The following is an 8,734-nucleotide window of genomic DNA, read 5'->3' as shown; positions in this document are numbered from 1 at the left end:
ATGTTGCACAATTCAACTAATTGTATTTTTGAATCCTCTAACTTTCAGATTATTTCCAGTTTTGTGTGAAATGTTTAGAGATATTTCAGTTTGGTCTCATCTCAGGAGAACGTGTCTTTACTGGGAGAGAACAGATTGCGTCAGTTACATGAGACTGATTCCTTCACAGTCAGTTTACACATGTGAGAGAGAGTATGTAGGTGAAGAGTCCTGCTAACTCCACCATTACAACCTAAAGACCTTTTACCCACCGTCCTTCATCTCGCTCTCTTTCCCACCCTCTCCCTGGCCTGTATTGATCTGTTGCTGGTCGTGTCTTACAGTACTATTCCCACACATATTTATGTTTGTAGCTGCTGGTCTCCGGTTCCCATTATGGGCTTGAGTGATGGGCACGGGCAGTGTTTCAACACCTCGCCGCTGAAGAAAAATGTAATATTAAACAGACGTGCCCTTAGTCAGCACTTCCTCCCCCCCCCACCCCCAAGAGGCGGCTATGTAAAATGACCAGGCACAGCGAGTACGCGGAGGCACGACGGAAAGGTTGAGCTGTTTGAAAAGTTGATTACGCGACAAAACCTTTGTTTGACTGTGTTCGTCAAATTAATTCAGTACTTTACTTATTAATCATGTCAACCGGGGGGGAATAAATCAAAAAAGGCCAAAATGCATCAATAATGAGGGGAAAACAGTGATGACAGGATAGAACTGACGATTCAGTATCAACACAGCGGACATTGTGCTGGGGGGCTTGCTAAGTGGCAAGGTGATGAAAAATAATGTTCATGCTTACAGGATCGTCTCTGCTCGTGTCGTACAGTGCAGTGTTTTGCCTGTGGGACCACATGTTAAGTTATTGATTTGCTACCTGTCCGTCATAAAGCCCTGGATTTAGGATTCAAATGAGAGTATTTCTTTCTCACTTTCTCTGCAACTCCCCCCGTCCACCCTCTCTCTCTCTCTCTCTCTCTCTCTCTCTCTTTCTCTCTCTCTCTCTCTCTCGCTGGGTCTCCCCTCATCCCCTTAGCAGCTCAGCGCTCTGTGAACAGTGGCTTTTAAAATCCTTGTTGGTACATCAGCTTCCTAACACCCCCCCCCCAACCTTGCTTACTGAGCCTCGGAGAGACTCCAGCTGCTTGTGTGTAACGTGCAGCCAAAAAACCTCCCTCCATCGCTTCTCCTCTCCCTTTGTCACAATCTTGTCCCCACGTATTTCTCAGGCACAGGCACACACACACACACACACACACACACACACACACACACACACACACATACACACACACACACACACACACACACTCACACACACACACTGATTAGCAGGTGAGCCACTTCAAAGAAGCAGGCGCACTTGATATTTTCACCCTCTCGATTGTCCAAAGAAAATTCATCTGAATACCAAGCGCGGCCATGATCACAGTCCATTGTGCTGAATGTGTTTCTTCATTTCCATTAGCTCTTGTTTCCTTCCACTCGGGCAGGTGCTGGATTTCAGCTGAAACCCACAAAGGGCTCTTTTGTGTCATAATTTAAAGAGGAGGAAAATCTAGACAGACTTTTCAATTAGGTGAGGAGGTGGAGAATGAGGGGGAGTAACGAAATAGAATTAGAAAACAAAGCAGACAACTTCCAGGTCCATGCTGCAGACGCTTGAGCTCTGAAAGTTATGGAATCAGTTGATGTTTCAGCCCTTGGTTGCTTTTTTTCTGTCAGAATATATAAGAATGAATAAACTATCTTTGTGTAATGGACAAATCCACAGTGCTCATGACTTTATGCCAAAATCCTGAGGCTTTAGGTGAAGAGTCCATTAACACATCTCTTTCATGCAGGCACACACATATTCTCTCTCTCTCTCTCTCTCTCTCTCTCTCTCTCTCTCTCTCTCTCTCTCTCCCCTGTAGGTTCCCTCCATCACCACCAGGGGCTTTCCACTCCGCGCCGTGCCGAGTACGCGGCTCGGGTTGGCCGTCCCCTCTCCCTCATGCGCTCCTCTCCTCTCCTCGGAGCCTCCAGACGCGCAGCGCGGTGGCAGACGAGGCGCACGGAGCGTCCGTCCCTGTGATTTCCATCACACCGAGGATCCTATACATTTCATTCCGGGGGAGAAGCGGCAACTTGGGCACGCGTCCCCGCATCCCCCTCAGCAACTTGTCACGCCTGAGGCATCGGTTTCCCTCGCAGGATAAGAAAGGTAAGACTTCGGAGGGGCTGTTTTAATGAAAGGAGAAAGTTGCACCGTGCAGCGGCGTGGCCTCAGAGCGTGCAACTCCACCGGACGTGCACACTGCCCGGCGACACGGCACCGTGGGACTTCAGTGGGTAGTGCATTAGAGGGGAAATTGCATGAATGCACACACGGAGGTTTTTTTTTTTGGTGCGCTAGTATTGTGCGTGCGTGTACGTGCACGAGGAGACGGAATGGTTCTGCTTGTAGCGAACCCTCCTCAGCCTCACTTCATGGCACCACCACCGAACTTGTTGCCACTTGTCACACAATTAACTGCAGCGTGGTGGATGATACGCGTTGTGCTGGAGACGTTAAACCGTTTAGTTGCAGGACACAGTGAAGTATCACACTGGTCTCACACACACACGCGCACGCACACACACACACACACACACACTGTGGCTGCACGTTTATATATGTATATCATTTTTTTTTCTGTTGCAACATTTCCATCAGCTCTCCTCTGTATGATTGTGCAGCACGCGTGCGCACGCATGTCTTTGCACATTTAAAGAATTTTCATGTGATCAAGAGTAGCAACGCGTGTAAACGTGTGTGTATAAACATGTGTAATAGCAGCAGCAGCAGCGCCTACTTTCCTAAATGGAATTACACGGGTGTAAAGTGATTGAAGGCATCTCCTGCACTGTGGGATGCGTCTGCGAGCACTGCGGCCACTTGATGCGCCAGCAGGATGCATTTTGGAAGTTGGACGTGTGCCACTGTGCTCTGAAGCTGCTGAATGACTGAATGCAGACTTAAGAGCACGCTGCCGTCCGAACTGTTTTTATATCTGGGAACAATACCACATTGGATTCCGTGTGTATCCGGATTAGTGATGATAATCCCTTGACAGATTCAGTAGTTGTAGATTTAAAAAAAAAAAACCGTTAAAAGTGTCATTACAGAGAATATGTGGTGCAAATAGCCGTCGTGTCTTTTTTTTAATTATGTCGATCTCTGCTCAGAACGTGTTCACATTAACACAGATTACTGTAGGTTTTAGTCACATGTATTTAATATTCTTATCCTTTTTTTAATCTGATGGATATTCACAGACCAAATTAGCATCCACAGATATTTCGAGTCTGTTTGTTTTAACACATTTTTGCTGGACGAGATCCAAATTATGTGCATTTCTCAGCAGTTTCTGTTTCTTTGCCGGCTGCTTCTCCCTCACAACCCTTCTCATTGTGCTCTGTTGCCCACGATTTCTCTCAACTACCCAAATCATTTGTCGATGTGACATTTAGATTTACTCAAATACCATCTGGCATTTGTGCGGCTCATGAAACCGCCATTGATGAGACAGACGAATAGTGGCTCCTGGTCTTATTATAGAAGAAGCTCCATCGGGCTGTGTTTTTATTTTCCCGTATATAACCTCGTAGACACATGCACTGTCACACGTACATCACAACTACGAGATTTATCAAATTCTTTCCATTCCAACGCAATATTTGTTTTGTTGGGCGGCAGACCCTTCATCTCTGTGGAATCCAGATGAAATACAACCTATTCGCAACAGGACGACTTGTGTGTGTGTGTGTGTCTGTGTGTGGTTGTGTGTGTGTGCAGGCTTCATATTACCAGAATATGATTTGTGACCGGGAGGTTACAGTACACTTTAAGCTTGGATATTACTGAGTGACCTTGGCTGAGGTTAGAAATGCTCAAGTTTACTCCTGTAGGATGTTTGATCTTGTTGATCGTGTGTGTATTGACGTGTCCGTGCACGTGTGTGAGTATATGGTAGCTGTGTGTGTGTGTGTGTGTGCGTGTAGCTGAGACTGCTGGCCTGCCTCAGTTTACGATTCATCCTGAGCTAATTGGTGTTTGCGAAAGTGAGAGAAATGCCTCTTGTCCCAATAGCCAATCAATGACTTTAATTTTCCAATTAGATGCCGATCTGAACAGGAATCGGTCAAAGAGGCAGGACCTCTGGTGAGGGCCGTGACCTTTAATGACCCTGGGTTGGGAAAATTGATTTTGCAGGATGAAAATTGGTCGGTGTAGACATCAGCAAAAACTTGAGGCAAATGGAGGGCAGAATTAATTTGAAGTCTCCCCAAGAATGAATTGTTCTTCTCTTTATTTGTATGCTTATAAACACTGCAATACATGTAATAATGATTTTCAAAAAGCAAGTCATGTTTTTTTTTGCGGTAACAAGCATTCAGTCGTTATTTAAACATAAATCATGATGTGATCAGGATCTTTGCCGTGCTACAAATTTACCACATCCAGTCACATGTCTGCACCATCGTCCAGAGGCTCTGTTGTTTTATTCATGTCAAATTACTTCTCTATTTACCAAACCCATCTTTTGTCTGCTTTCCTACCATCGCACTTTATTACGTTACAAGGCTTTATAGCCATGTTTCAAGATCAGCCGATAGACACATTTGCAGTGATACACATACTCCATGTGCACATATATCTGCAAGTGATATCGAGAATATGAAACTTTTTTCTCTCTGCAAGGAGGAACAAAAAGTGAGTGGGAATACATTTCCCACCTTACTGTCCATTACAGACATGTTTCTGCTTTGTGTCCTGGACTGCTCATTTATTCAGCTGGTGGTCTAACCAGCGTGTACATTACAAGGGCCATGTAGCAGTAACCCAGATGGCAGAATGGGCTGATTGTGATTTATGTACCAAAAGTGAATGCATTACTGTGGGCTTCTGGAGTCAGTGCCAATTCGCAGGCAGGCATTTTCACACGTTTTTCAACAAACATACACAAACACACACAGACACACACACAGCCACACAAACCACGGATGCACGGATAAATAATTGTAGCTGCATATACAATTTTATTACAGATGAATTTACATACATTTGATTTAACGTACATTTAAAGACAGTAAATAATGAGCATGATTTCATCTATAAGGTTAATTGTTGTTTAATGTGTTCAAAGGTTCATTGTGTAATATTTAGGTGAAAGGGATCTATTGGCAGAAATTGAACATACAATAATCCTAGTGATGTTTTTACTAGTGTGTTTCATCTACATTGTACGAGTTGTTGTTTTCTTTACCCTAGAATGGGCCCTTTATATTTAAATAGTTTATATTTACATCAGAGCAGTTCCACTCTACAGGGGCCGCCATGTTTAGTACAGTAGCCTAGACTAAACACTGCTACATGCAACTTCACCTGTAGATGTCACTAAATTCTACACACTGAACCTTTAAGAGCAATTTAGACTTGTTAATCATATTCTTCAATAATCCAAACATAATTTAAATGCCTGTGAAATGTTTGGCACTAGTGGGCGACTTCCATGACATTTTTGTTATTGTACGAAACATGTAAATAACACAAGGTTGTGTGGTTATATGTCAGTTAAATCTCTGCATACAACCCTATTTTTCAAAATCAGAATCAGGGTTTATTGCCAAGTAGGTTTACAAGAAATTTGCCAAGCTGTGTTATGTGCAAAATATGAATAAAATAAAGATATTATTTCTATCTTCTGGATCAAAGTACTGCCAAACCCCACTGGTTTTATGAGACCTCACCTGCCCCACCTCTCAGCTCGCTGGTTTACAGCTGGGGGTATCAAGTGATTAATTGATATAATCTAATTAATATCATGCTTTCTGATTAATTTATCTAAATTAATCACATATTTTACATGTAAGTTCTGTGGTGCTGCAATTCCAGCGGTGCATCTGTCCCTGCAGGGTTTAAGCTTCATGGTTTCGCAGCAGCAGCACATATACGCTACATGACATTCCTTTCTCCCCGGTATCTCAGCCGTGAAACTGTGTGAGATGTTCCTGTTGGAAAATTAGGTTTTTGTCTGAGGCTGGAACAAAAAGATCAATTTTCTTAAATGAATGAAAAGTTTGCCAAACCAGAACACTTGAAGCAGGTAGATGACGCACTATGAAGAATCGTTTCAATGCCTTTAGGGTTCAGGGGGCATCGCAGAGTGTGATTAATCTGTGTTTACTTTTTTTGACACATTATTTACTGTGATTAATTAATCAAACTTAATGTGTTATTTTGACAACCCTGTTCACAACATGCAGGCATTAGTGCGGGGAGGGAGGTCGTCGTCTGCACTAGATGACCAACGTTGCGCATTAATACAAAATGATAGTTTAACTAATGAGTATTAGCAGTTTTTAATCATTTAACAGACAGATCATGCACATCCCAAGTACAAAGAGTAAAAGTTGTATCCTTTGATCCGTTTCTGCTTTTTGCCCTTTGTCTTTCTTCTTGACTCAAACACACACACACACACACGTTTTTACTTCTGCCTTAGTGAGGACACTCATTGGCATAATGCCTAACCCTAACCCTAACCCAAACCCAAACCCAAACCTTTACCTATTTCTAACCCTGGAATCAATTCCTAACCCCCAAACAGTCCATTAAAGGTGGGTCAGAAAGTTAGGACCGACCAAAAATGTCCTCACTTTGCCCGGGTGTCCTCACTCTGTAGGTTGTATAAATGGTCCTCACAAAGACATCTGCACAAAAGCACACGCACACACACACACACACACACACACCTCCTGAAAGATCGTTTAGATGAAGCAGTCCTCCGTTGTGAGACATTGATTACCGTTTACCAAGCTGGAGCATAAACGTAGTGTTAACGGAGAGATGGCTTGGATAGACAGACAGAGAGAGAGAGAGAGAGAGAGAGAGAGAGAGAGAGAGAGAGAGAGAGAGAGAAAGAGGCTGACAGATGGCAGTAGTGTGGCAATAAAGATGACAGATACAGGGGTAAACCAGAGGATCTTTATGGCCGACAGAGGGGAGCGATTAGGCCAACTAACTGATCTGGACCCGTGGTTAGGTGCCTGGTTCATTCTCAGCAAACTTGGTACACACACACACACACACACACACACACGTACACACACACACACACACACACACACACACACACACACACACACACATGCCTGCTCTCACTCTCTCACTCACACATTTTCACAGTCACACTCCTCACTGCTCACTCCTGCTGTCTTGTCGCCGGTCAGGGACGGTCAGCCCTTAGTCACTTCATTACCCCCTCTGGGCAGGGACTGCATCAAGCACTCCTAAGCTCTGTGATGGAGTCGCCAGGTGGGAGGAGACAGAAGAGCTCAGGGCTGTGGACAGACTCCACGGTTGATTTTCCAGACCTGTTTGCACCTGATTTCAAGGAGAGGGTTGCAGGCAACACTTTGATCAAACAATTTTCAAACAGTGTGGCTTTTTCTGAGGAGACTCTGCTGGTTCTTTTCAATGCTTTTTCTTGTGATGAAACAGGCTACGAATACAGAGCTCTTTTTGCCATTGTTGCAGCTGTGTCGGAGATTAAATGGCTGAGAGGCTGAGTTGGAAGGTAGCGGGCACTTGTCCTGGGAGACGCAGTTTACAGTGTCATCATCACGGTCGTCGGTTATCAACAGTAATTCAAGTTAAACAGACGAGGTTTTGTGAAATAGCACCGTGATTTATACCATCAGGTCTTTGTGCTAGATTTTAAGCTATAGCCTGCAAGAAGACGTCTTACCTTGTGTAGCTAAAATAAGCCTATTTTAGCTACACAAGTTGTGGTTTACAAAGAGTTATAGAACCATAAACTGTATATAAAGATGGAAAAAGAGTCTCTACTTCCACCCACTACCCAGAAATGAAGCCAAAACCTCCTGGATAAGAAGCCTGCCATCTTGCGCAAAAAATATTTAAACAAAATTTACAAACACAAAATGAACACCTGAACATTATGATACGAACTAGGTATAAAAAATGTATTGAACATGTAGTTTGCTGTTTTAGTTTGGCCCATGTCCCATCCTTTAACATGGAGCAGGTGGGGCTTTGACCTGGAGTAGTTAGCTAGGCGAGCTGTTTTACTCTTCTTCTTTAAACTAAGCTAATAACAAGCTGCTCCAGCTCATTTTAATTCACTAATTTAAATGTAATATAAAAAAAAAAAACATAAAACAACTACATGGATTTGTAGTCATTTTACTCTGTGTCAAAAAACAACACAGTGTAAAGAAGCATAATAAGAGTCATGTCATTGGTCCATGATGTTTTGGTTGGACAGTTCATTCATGCCGACACTACAAATGCCCACCATATTCTTTTATGCTCGTCTGCTGCATCACATCAGTGCTTTGATGATTATATATTTACATTTGAAAGCCGCTCAAAGGTTTTTCCTATTTTTTTCCACCAAATATCTGCATCACACAGATAGATTCCAATTTTCTAAATGTTTTAGGCACCATGATGCTGCAATTCCCAGTGCAACAAAAACAACAAAGTACCAATAGCAAGAGGAGAACATGGACAATAACAAGCTGCAGACAGCTGTTGAGTTCATCTGTCCTTGTGATGCAGTGGAACTGGTTGATGTGTAATCAGCCATGCCATTTGAAGCCAAATGAGTGATATCGAATGGAGAGTTCAAACAAAATCTGAATTCATGCCTTCAAATGTACAGTAAGTGAAAAAATCAAAGGACAGTCAGTG

General features: G+C 43.2%; 1 protein-coding gene across 2 annotated transcripts in view; it reads left to right on the top strand.

Annotated features, from left to right (window-relative positions):
• Positions 1-1,937: 1,937 nt before the first annotated feature.
• Positions 1,938-8,734, top strand: part of LOC117761766 (cadherin-22-like) — a 146,649-nt gene continuing 139,852 nt past the window's right edge. For both annotated transcript variants that reach the window (XM_034585980.1, XM_034585978.1), the window contains exon 1: positions 1,938-2,197. The gene's annotated coding sequence lies outside the window, so the exon portion shown is untranslated. The remainder of the gene's footprint in view (positions 2,198-8,734) is intronic.

This window comes from Hippoglossus hippoglossus, chromosome 5, assembly GCF_009819705.1.
Source record: "Hippoglossus hippoglossus isolate fHipHip1 chromosome 5, fHipHip1.pri, whole genome shotgun sequence".
NCBI classification, from domain to species: Eukaryota; Metazoa; Chordata; class Actinopteri; order Pleuronectiformes; family Pleuronectidae; genus Hippoglossus; species Hippoglossus hippoglossus.
The sequence above is the reverse complement of the archived record's forward strand: the minus strand, read 5'-3'. Positions and strand labels throughout refer to the sequence as shown.